Below are 11,217 nucleotides of genomic sequence, written 5' to 3' on the forward strand. Positions count from 1 at the left end.
AAAAAAAAAATGTTCTTCTTCAATGGTCAGGTTTTACCACCAGGGAGACTGAGGCCTGGAGGGAGATTGACTCACCCATGGTCACACGGCAAGTTCCTTGAAGCATCCAGACTAGAGCCAGCATTCACAGCTCATGTGCATGTGCACAAGTGTGCGTGGGTTTGTGATATCCCCCCCAGCGGTCTCTTCCTCATCTCTCTCTTCCATTGGGTCTTGTCCTCAGGCCAGTCGGATATCCAGTCCCAAGCCCTGAGGGGAGGGAAGGAAGGGAACGAGGGTCTCAGGGTCAAAACTGCTAACAATAAATAGACTTTGCACATGGCGAGGCCAGTCTTCAGCTGAATCCCCAGCAGGGGAAAAGGGCCGCGTCAGTCCCTGGAGCTGCGGCAGGAAGAGCTGAAAGGCTTCTGTGTAGCTCCTTGTGCGGTACTACCTGCTGGGTGTCGTATGCACTGGGGGCACTGATGTAAAGCTGACGCAGCCCCCGCCCTCAGGCACCTTACGTTTATTCATTGATCCATTCATTCCACAGATACCTGCCGAGCACCCTACTAGGTGCCCCACACTCTAAACAAGGCAGATGCAGAGTTCAGCTCCTAGTTGGAGAGACAGGCAATTAGCAAGGTGACGAATCTCCACACACGGGAAGACACTTTCAGAGAGTGCCAAGTACTAGGAAGGAAATAAAAGAAGCTAATGAGAACGGGAGGGAGGGTGCAGGGCACACCCCGAGGCAGGGTGGCACTTACTCCAGTGCTGGATGGCCTCTCCCCCTGGGCATAGACCAGCAGCCCTGTCAGCAGTGTACCTCACCTCGGAGGCCAAGTGACATATTGGAAAGTAGATGGTCTCTGGGTTCCAAAGCCTGTGTCCTCTCTGAGCTGCGTTCCATGTCCTTGTAGGAAGATGAACATGTTAGCATCATAACTGGCCTTGGCTGGCTACTGATTCTGTGCTAGAGACACCTTCAGGGGCTTCACGTGCATTATCCCCCTTAGTGGTCCCTGCACTGTCATGGCGGGTACTATGAGTATTGGGCCAGTTTGCAGAAAAGGAAACTGAGGCATGGGACCATAAGTAGCTTGTTCACGACCATGTGCAGGCTAGGGAGTGGAGCCAGGATGTACCCCCAGATGACTTGCCTCTAGAACCCTTGTCTTACCCACTCTGCCTTACGGCTTCTGGAATCACTCCCTTCTTCCCCTGGGAGCTGTGCGAAATCACTGTGATGTTGGGAGGAGAGCCCGGACTATGGAGCCAGGTCCAGGCCGTACCATCTGAGCACCTCAACCTCTTTGAGCCCCAAATTTCTCTCATTTATAAACTGAGAATAAGGATTTCTACCTCGTGGGGTTGTTAAAAGGACCCACGGAAATGGCAGTATTTGAGGGTGTTCGGCACTTCATAAATGCTTTTAAACATGTTAAAATAAATTCTTGCTGGTTGAATGAATGGACAGTAAATTCCACGTTCTCTGAAAGGTGACCTGCTTCAGGACATTCGTTTTTTTCTGACTCTCTGCCTTTTGGAGATTAGCATTCCACTGCCTGGCCTGCTGTGACCAGTTGTGGCCAACGAGTCGCAAGCAGACGGACTTGCCTTTTCTGGCCTTCACGCGAAACGCTAGTGAGAGACTTTCCAGGTACCTCTCTCTCTCTCTCTCCCTCTCCCTCTGTCTCTGTCTCTGTCTCTGTCTCTCTCTCCCACCCCCCCATCCGGCCCTGGCACCCAGCAGTGTAGGGGCTGCCCTGTCAGCCTGGTCTGGGCGGTGCTGGCACTGACATCCGTCTCTGACTCTGATGGGCGTAGAGCCTGAATGAGCCGTGAGCCCTCACCGTTTTAAGACGCTGGAATTTGAGGATGTGAGTTAGTGCACCAAAACGTCACCTGACTGATAGGACCTGCGAGGAAAAGACATTTGACCCGTCTCCCTGGGTGGATCGGTAGGGGCTGCCAGGATCCCCAAGTGGCAAAAAATTCTGAGGTCCTACCTGGGGTCATGGGGAAGTGTGCTCTGATGGGTGGGTGACGGCAGCCGTGGTGGCAGATGGGATTTGAAGGGCCGGTACCCTGCGCCTCCCTCCCTGCTGTGCCTTCAGAGGGGTTTACTAACTGGGTTCTTTCTCTAGTCCGCCCTGAGGGCTGCCCCCAGATGGGCAGACCCATCTCCCCATAAACTTCTCTCGTCGGCCACAGGACTGTCTGCAGTCCCCCACTCTGTCTTTCCCGGCACTGATTCCTCTGCCTTGCTTTCAAGGTCCTCAAAATTCTGGCCCTAACATACCCTCCCAGGACCCCCAGATGTTTTCTTTCTGTTCTAGACTTCAGGGGCTCCTCACCTGACGTTAGCATGCAACACCCCTCCCCGCATCCAGCCCGTCACCTCCTAAGTGCTGCCGCCCGTCACCCACTCCCCTACCCTATGGCCATCCTTCACATCTGGGTTCTCAGAGGACTTCCCTTTGCAGCCCGCAGGGACCTGCCCTCCTGCCCCCAGACCATACAGTGCCCACACACCATCCGTCTTCCACTGTCTCGTCTTGTTATCTTTCACTCCATTCCTCCACGGTTATCTGACATTCCTCATGTCAAAGCTTTGACTCCCTACCTAAGTTTGACACTCAGAGAATGGCCTTGGTGTTGCAATTCCGCATCACAGTGTCTTGGCGATAACAGGCACTTGAGAAACAAGTTTTTAAAGAATTGGTTGGATCGGTGGTGCAGGGGTAGGGAGTAGAAGGGGAGAAACCAGAGCCAGATCATCTAAGGATCTCTCCCTCTCTTCATTTTCCAGTCCGCCCTGGCTCTCCCCTCTCCCAGGCCAGACTGTCCTGCCATGGCTGGTACCGTCCAGGTGTTTCTGTCCACTTCCTGAAATGAAATGCTAAGCTCCTGATCAAAAGGTCAGCGTTGAAGCAGCCCAGCTCAAGCCATCGCTGTTCCAGACCCTGGGACCAGAGAAGTACAGGATGTCTGGGTAGGGTGAGAGCAGGCAGCGAATCAGCTCTCGGAGGCAGGGGGATGCTTCCCAGGGAAACTGATGTTGAAGTTGAGCCGGGAGGGAGGTGTAGGAATTAGCCTGACTGAGGGCAGAGGAGTGCTCGGTGAACACCCCGGTCTGCAGAGAAGCCTGAGGGCTGGGGAGATGGAGTCAGGGGCGCAGGAGCCACCAGGGAAGTTAAAGAAAAATTCTAAAGAATGCCCGGAACCCCAGGGCCGTAATCCACCGCATTCCAGCTCAGATTTTCACTCCTGCACGTTCCCTTCCATCCCTCAGGTATGTGCAGAGATTTTATAGAGTTACTTTCTCAATGAATGTAGGACTTCTAGATTGCAGTTTTTCATGCAAACATTTCCGTTGTTATTCCTCTGACTTTCCCACGTGGGCTTAGGCTGCCGCGCCTCCCGCCCCAACTTTCCCATTAGCCCACTGCGTTCTTCAGAACTGCCTGTGTGAGAGCGGTCACTCTGCGTGCAGACAGATCTCGTAAGAGGAAAACAGAGCATCAGGGAAGTCGGGGGGAAAAGTGGCGCTCACCAGAACAGTGTGACTGTGGCGACCCGTTCGCTGCAAGTCACCAAGGGCTAGAATGATAGGATTTGGAATTCATTCTAAGAATTGGTAAGGAGCCTGGCGCAGCGCCTCCATGGCTAGTGGCAGCATATATCGTTCTTTGGGCAAAACTATTTGCAGGGACTTCCCTGGTGGCGCAGTGGTTGAGAGTCCGCCTGCCGATGCAGGGGACACGGGTTCGTGCCCCGGTCCGGGAAGATCCCACATGCCGCGGAGGGGCTGGGCCCGTGAGCCATGGCCGCTGAGCCTGCGCGTCCGGAGCCTGTGCTCCGCAGCGGGAGAGGCCACAACAGTAAGAGGCCTGCGTAACGCAAAAAAAAAAAAAAAACAAAACTATTTGCCAGGAGTTGTCAAAGCATCACTTTGACCTTGTGTCCGTATTTGGGGAATGTATTTCAAAGACATGTTCCAGGAGGAGAGAAGGGGGAGGTGTGCGGGGAAGGGGTTTTTTTAGAACCTGATGCATTTAGGGGCAAAACTGGAAACAAAATGGCGCTCAGGGACACATGGTATTTCTGTGCCACCAAATCTTGCCCAGACTTCTGGAGGATCATGGTGCAGGAGAGGAGGCCACCTTAAGGACAGCAGTGACAATCTGCGATGTGACAGTCACATACGGCCATTGTATCCTTCCCAGGATTATGGGAAGTTAGAGAGAGAGATCAGCTCTCCATTGGGAAGAAACCGTCAGACTCCTTCCTACTACTGCCGGCGTGTTTGCTCCGTGCCCCAGATGGTACCTACTGTTCTGTTCTGATTAGGTATCTGTTTTTCATTTTGACAAACAGGATTCTGTTACAGATCTCCCTCTGTTTTTCTTTTTACTCAGTACTGTCTTTTTTTAGATCCACTCTTGTTGGTCTGTGTGTACCTAGCTCATGTGAGGGGCTGTGTCTGCCCTCCCCTTGCTGTAGGTCCTGCCTTGTTTATCTCCTCCGTCCCCTGCTGACAGACGTTAGGGAAGCCCAGCCAAGTTCGGTGATGAACACCTCACATCTGTCCCCGGGTGGCCTGTGGGAGAGTTTCTCTGGTACAGATCCAGGGCTGGGATGGGTGAGTCATTGTGCCACTCAGACTTCATTTCGCAAATGCTGCCAGATTGTTTTCCAGAATGACTGTACCTGTTTGCCTTTCCACCAGTGGTGCTCAGGGGTTTCTGTTTCCCCATGTCCCTCCCAGCACCTGGTATTGTCAGCTGTATCGGAAGGATGCCTTTGACGGCTCAGGCACATCTGGGCACGGGATTCGCTTCTCTGAGACGCCCTTTTCTGCTGCAGTCGTCACCTTATCAGGAAGAATGTCAGGCAGGAAAAGGGGGTCTTTCACTGCAACTCTCTATCTTCTATTAGGGAAGAAAATTTCCCCAGAAATCTCCAGCTGACTTCCCCTTATGTCTCATTGGCCAGATGGGGCCAGATGTCCTCCTAAGCCAGCCTCTGACAGAGGTGACGGGAATGCCTCTTCCGTGGGTATTGCTGCCTGCTCAGGACCCGAACAGAACAGGGACTGTCTGCGTGAGGATGAAGAGCGCGTCGGACGGTTACTTGCCACCCGTAGAGTCTTCCACGCCAGATCTCTAATTGTGCCAGTTTTTTTGAGTGCATGCTGCCACGCTGCCAAATGGTGATAAACCGTTTGTGGAGAATTTCAGAAGCACATGTCTACAGCCTTGGAGTTAGGACTGGGCACCTCATTTCGGAATCTGTCATTCTTCTTGGCAAGTGGACATCAGACCTGGTCCCCCACAGCTGCCCCTACTTAGATTTCTGTACAAGCTCCCCACGGAAGACGTCAGTACAGAGACTCAAGGGCAGAGCGCCACTGTTCCTGCCTGTGCTGTGATTCTAAGGCAGAATGCCAGCTGAGGACAGGTGGGGAAGGACACCAGTCCAGGAATAGTACCATCGCAGGCAGCAGCGTCCTCATCGTCAGCCACGTGTGTGCTATAGTAACCCTTGTGTTTGTGCTTAACCAAAGAAATTAACTTGTAATGATTAACTTCTGTAATTTATTGAGCACTTACTCAGTGTCAGGTAGCCCAGGAAGCATTTTATTTTTATGATCTTGTAACACACACACACACATACACACACACACACACACACACACACACACACACCGACAGCCTCGTGAGAGCATTTTTTTGTGATGGTTAAAGCACGGGCTCCAGTCAAGCTACCTGTGGAATCCCAGTGATGACATTTATTAGCTGTGTGACCTTGGGCAAGATACTTAACCTTTCTGTGCCTCAACTTTCTCATTTGTACACCAAGAACAACAATGGTATGTTACAAGTACTCAAAGAGTTGATAAAATGCTTAGAATAACACTGGCTTAGAGTACACACACAGCTCACACTTGATAAATATTAGTTGTTGCCATTTTAAAAAACGAAGAAACCAGAGGCTCAGAGAGATCCACTTACCAAATGTCAGACAGCCACGAGTGGCAGGGACACAACCCAAGAGTTTCTGATTCGAGAGCTGGCCCCTTATCCATCCAGCTAGACATCATCAGTAGCCACGTGGCTCAAGGGAACACCACCATTACTCTTCTAATCAGTAGAATAAAGTTTCAGCTGAAGACCCAGTGATACTTTTGGTAAAGAAATAGCTTCCAGCCACCAACCATAAAAACATAGCAGGGCTTCCCTGGTGGCGCAGTGGTTGAGAGTCTGCCTGCCGATGCAGGGGATGCGGGTTCGTGCCCCGGTCCGGGAAGATCCCACATGCCGCGGAGCCTGCACGTCCGGAGCCTGTGCTCCGCAGCGGGAGAGGCCACAACAGTGAGAGGCCTGCGCACCGCAAAAAAAAAAAAAAAAATTGGTGTCAGTTATTACTTGAGACCTTGGCCAAGTTATTTAACATCTTTGTTTTGTTTTTATTTTTCTCACAACAGTGAGAGGCCCGCGTACCGCAAAAAACAAAACAAAACAAAACTGAGCACAGCCAGTGCTGCTTGTTCCATAATTAGGGTTTTCCACATTACCTGACATTTTGTTTCTTATCTCAATTTGCACGTACACATTCACACGAAGTAGAAGCGTTATGTCCCCCGACTCCATTTTAGTCACTGGAAATGTCTGGAAACCAGGGCTTAAGAATCTTCTGGAAGAGATTTTTCCTTGCCTAACTAAGTGAGCTGGAACCAGGAGCCGCTGGGATTTTTAGAGAGTGGGGTATCTCTAGTGTCTGTTGGTGTGAGGCAAATAGGCAGGGTGAACACCCCGCTCTGCAGAGAAGCCCGAGGGCTGGGGAGATGGAGTCAGGGCCGGGCATGTCTGCCACACAGGACGTCCCCTCGCTGAATTCCTCCACATTTCTGAGCATTTTCAGACATAGGCTTGCTGGGTGTGTGGTCAGCCTGAAGAAAGGGTCGCAGGCTACGTGGTGCGGCTTTAAGCAAAAAAGATGTCTTAATGGCCTGAATTTCCTGGGAGGACTTTTAAACCTAACCCTGTGTAACAAGTGACTCAACTATCTTTTGTTTTTTTAATTGAACGTCCCTCCCTCCCTTTACTTTCCTTCTTTCCTTCTCTCTTTCCTCCCCTCCCTCCCTTCCTTCCTTGGCATACAGTCACACCACTGAAAAAAGTCAAAAGGTCCAGAAAGATATGCAATGAAAGTAAAATGTCCCCCTCAACTTGCACTTCCCCAGCCAACAGGTCTTCCTTGCAGGAGGCAGTCAGCGTCAGAAGAGTTTTGTCTGTCGTCCTAGAGATGGTCTATGCATATACAAGACAATCAGTGTGTGTCTAGCGTTCCCTTTTTTACTGGACGCATCTGTGTCTTATAGCTCCATGGTCTGTCGTTCTTTCCCACCCTCCTGAGGCCTCCACGCCCATTCGCTTCTTACCAGCTATTGCCATTGTCCTCTTCGAAGGCACACAGGGCCTATTCCCCGGGCATGTGTGATGACATGGGGACATCCATGATAACATGGCTTTGGACCCCAGAGTAGTCCAGCCTGGTCGGTGGAGAATGCCTGGGTTTCGGGAGGCCCTGGTTTCTGTCTGATGTCCCCCCTGCAGGCAGGAAGCCTGGGGGGCAGAGTCCAGACATGGTTCACACCACGGGCGGCCCCCTGGGGAACCCACTTCTCCCCCTTAAAGGGCAGCCTTAAGAACACTTTCTCTTGATTCGGGTCACCAGGTGCAGAATCACGCATCCGAGCGATGGCTGAGGCCGTTGTTCCTCAAATTCGAGCCACACAGAAACTTCCAGGAGCCCTTAGTAACTGCAGATTCTGTGGGGGGCTGAGATTCTACACTAATGATGAGCTCCCAGGTGCTGCTGCTGCCGCTGGTCTGTGGCCAGCCCATTCTGAGTACCAAGGAAGCACCTGGTGGTCCTTCCCACCCCTCCCCAGCCCGCCAGCACGCGGTACCAGACCCCATCCATGGAGCGCTAGGTCTCTCGTGCACAGATTCCAGCTCCGACCCCAGGCAGCAGCATTGTCACAGTTCGTCTTCCTCACCATCCACTGAGGCGTGCAAGTGTAATCCTTTTTTTACTTTTTAGATGAGGAAACTGCTACTCAGAGACGTCAAACAACTTGGCAGATGTTACACAGCTAGTAAGTGACAAAGGTGAAAGTCCAAGTGTGAAGGTCATTTCTTGTCACTGTGGTCCCCCACGAGCCCATGGACGAGTGTGGTCCTCCTGGAATGGGAGGGGTCTGCTCTTAATGAACAGGTTTGGATGGTGAGTGTCATTTTCTCTTCTCTCCCCCTCTTTATCTCCGAGATTATTATTATTTTTTTTTTTGCGGCACGCGGGCCCCTCACTGCTGTGGTCTCTCCCGTTGCGGAGCACAGGCTCCGGACGCGCAGGCTCAGCGGCCATGGCTCACGGGCCCAGCCGCTCCGTGGCATGTGGGATCCTCCCGGACCGGGACACGAACCCGTGTCCCCTGCATCGGCAGGCGGACTCTCAACCACTGCGCCACCAGGGAAGCCCCATCTCCGAGATTTTTATCCTGGCTTCTTCTTTCCAGGAGACTTGGGAAACACTTCACAAAGGGGATGGTCCCAGCAGTAACACTGGCCTAGAGAGAAATAAATCCGTTTGCCCGGTGACTAGAAGACACATGAAACTGGAAAAGGGAGCCTAGAACATCACTGCATTTCCCTCATATAGGAGAGCACACCCCTCCCTTTCACCCCCTCTCCCAAAACACATAATACCTTTTACTGGTGATTTGGTCAGTGCTAAGCTATCTTCATTTAATGTGGTTTTGACAGAATAGTTGGTCTGGAAATTTTCTTTTCAATTAAACTTCCTTGTTGAACTGCCTTGGTTTTGAAAGGATTCCATTAGGTTGGCTAATTATATAGCAGTTGTTACAAGGAGATATTTGCACCCAATTTCAGCTCTTAGGCAATTCAAATCAAATGCTTTCTCTTTTCCTCCCTGGAGCTGTGTGCGACCATCTTCCTCTCACACTGCAGGCTTCTCATGAGTTATTTTTGGAATTTCAAATCAAAACAGCAATTTTGGCGGATGGGAGAATGAGTGGATGCTCTAGCCTAGCAGCGTAAACCATATGTACTGATAAACACAGCCAGAGTCGGTGCCTTTAAAAAGCAGCAAAACCATCTCCCTCTGTGAAGAAGGTTCAATTTTGGGGACCTACAAACTATTCCTGGTACTATCATATTCCTCTGTGAACTCTAACCGAAGTCAAAGACAGTTGAGATTCTTTTAAAATTACCGGAGGTTTGTCCATTTGCAAAGTGGTGTCGTGGTCCTTTCGTTTCAAGATGGCGGGCCTTGGCAGAATTTACGGATGACTGTTTCAGCTGCTGGATCTGCCGTGAAACATGGAAATCACTTTATTTTCCCCACTCTGTGCTGTTTTCTTCTTTCACCAGAGCACATGTAACATACCTGATTGTGCATATACCAAGCGAGCAAACCTGCCCGCTCACCCGTTAGAGTATAAGCTCCTTGTGGGCAGGGGCTGTATTTTTCATCTTGTTTTATTCCTGGTGCGTAGTTGGTGCTCAGATAGTTGAGTGAATAGATAGATGAATGAATAATATCCTATTTCTATTTTTCTCTTTTTAAAAAATCAATCACTTATTACATAACTAGTAACTGAATGTTTTCACCTTGGGGAAAAAAAATCTTTCCAAATAAGGCTAATGTCCTTCTTGATCACCACCCCCAAGTCTTGTTTCCTCATCCCCTCTGCTTAGGTTATCACTTTGGAACACATCCTTGCAGACCTTTCCAGTGCATACACACACACACAGAGTACTGTTTTTGATAAACAGATTTTTTTTCAACTTGCCTTCTCGAACTCAGCCGTATATCAAGGAGTGCTATCCATTTCAGCTGCCTTACCCTTTTTTTTTTTTTTTTTCGGTACGCGGGCCTCTCACTGTTGTGGCCTCTCCCGTTGCGGGGCACAGGCTCCCGACGCACAGGTTCAGCGGCCATGGCTCACAGGCCCAGCCACTCCGTGGCATGTGGGATCTTCCCGTACTGGGGCACGAACCCGCATCCCCTGCATCGGCAGGCGGACTCCCAACCACTGCACCACCAGGGAAGCCCCTGCCTTACCCTTTGTAACTGCTACGTAGTTTTATTACATTGTGTGGATATAATACCTTTTATTTGGACCAAATGAATCCACAGTTTAGCTGCTTCCATGCTCATTACAGTTCAGGATCCCTTCTCCTGTACACATTGACAGACTAACCATGTCCACTGCTGTCTTTTGGTAGCTACAATACATTTCATGAAAATCAGCCACCTGCCTTGGAGATTATGCCAAACCTGTGGACGGAATCATGTGAGATGCTCAGGATTGCCGGAGGCACCTGAACGCCCTTGTCTGCAGAAGCTCGGGAAGTGCTCTTGGCCCTGGGAATTCCACAGGTCTGGATATGGGAGTGATGTTCGAGCCGGAGTCAGCTCTGCCCCTAGCTGACTGGGTTTCATTGGGCAGGTCATCTCCTCTCCCTATACCTTACTTTTCTCATCTGTACAGTGGGCTCAGTGAACCTCTTTCAGCTCTTAGAGTCTGAATAATAGGGTTTAGACAGTACCACCAGATTGACCTACGGAACATATTAGTTTACATGCCACTTTGTGTCGGAATGGGAAAGGGGATATTTTAAACTATATTTAAAATTTCATTTTAATTAATTCAATATATTTTATTATATTGAATTAAAATATATTTTAAAATTTTAAAATAGAGATTTGGCCCACAGCTCTTAGATGTCATGAACAACCCATGATTGCCAGGAACGTATTGACTTTGGGTCTTACTCTTCTTTCTTATTACTTTATTGTCCAATTAAAATGTATATATTTTTTCCTTTGCTCTGTGTGGTCTTTTCATTCTGAGCAAGGCAGGGTGGTATTGGGGAAGGGGGTTATGGACCCCTGAGTTCTACCTGCAGGTTTGTCTAGTTCCAGCTCTGTCTCCTTAGGCAAGTCCCGAACCTTCTCTGAGTTTCCATCTATTAATATTATGATTCCAGATTAGCCAAGTATGCACTTTATAAAAACGTTAAGAAAACACACTCGCTGGTGAATGTTTCGCCTGACATTTCTGAGCCCTGTCACCTGCGGATAGACCATCTCGTGAATTGATGAGGTATCTTGCGAGGCCACCAAAACCCGTGAAAT

At 50.1% G+C, this 11,217-nt stretch overlaps 1 long non-coding RNA gene across 3 annotated transcripts in view; it reads left to right on the forward strand.

Annotated features, from left to right (window-relative positions):
- Nucleotides 1-10,877, forward strand: part of LOC112397101 (uncharacterized) — a 231,317-nt gene extending 220,440 nt beyond the window's left edge. For all 3 annotated transcript variants that reach the window (XR_003002724.1, XR_003002725.1, XR_003002723.1), the window contains exons 4-5: nt 8,095-8,277; nt 10,305-10,877. This is a non-coding gene — a long non-coding RNA (uncharacterized LOC112397101). The remainder of the gene's footprint in view (nt 1-8,094; nt 8,278-10,304) is intronic.
- The last annotated feature ends 340 nt before the right edge of the window (nt 10,878-11,217 follow it).

The sequence above is a fragment of the Neophocaena asiaeorientalis genome, unplaced genomic scaffold, assembly GCF_003031525.2.
Source record: "Neophocaena asiaeorientalis asiaeorientalis breed wild unplaced genomic scaffold, Neophocaena_asiaeorientalis_V1.1 scaffold177, whole genome shotgun sequence".
NCBI classification, from domain to species: Eukaryota; Metazoa; Chordata; class Mammalia; order Artiodactyla; family Phocoenidae; genus Neophocaena; species Neophocaena asiaeorientalis.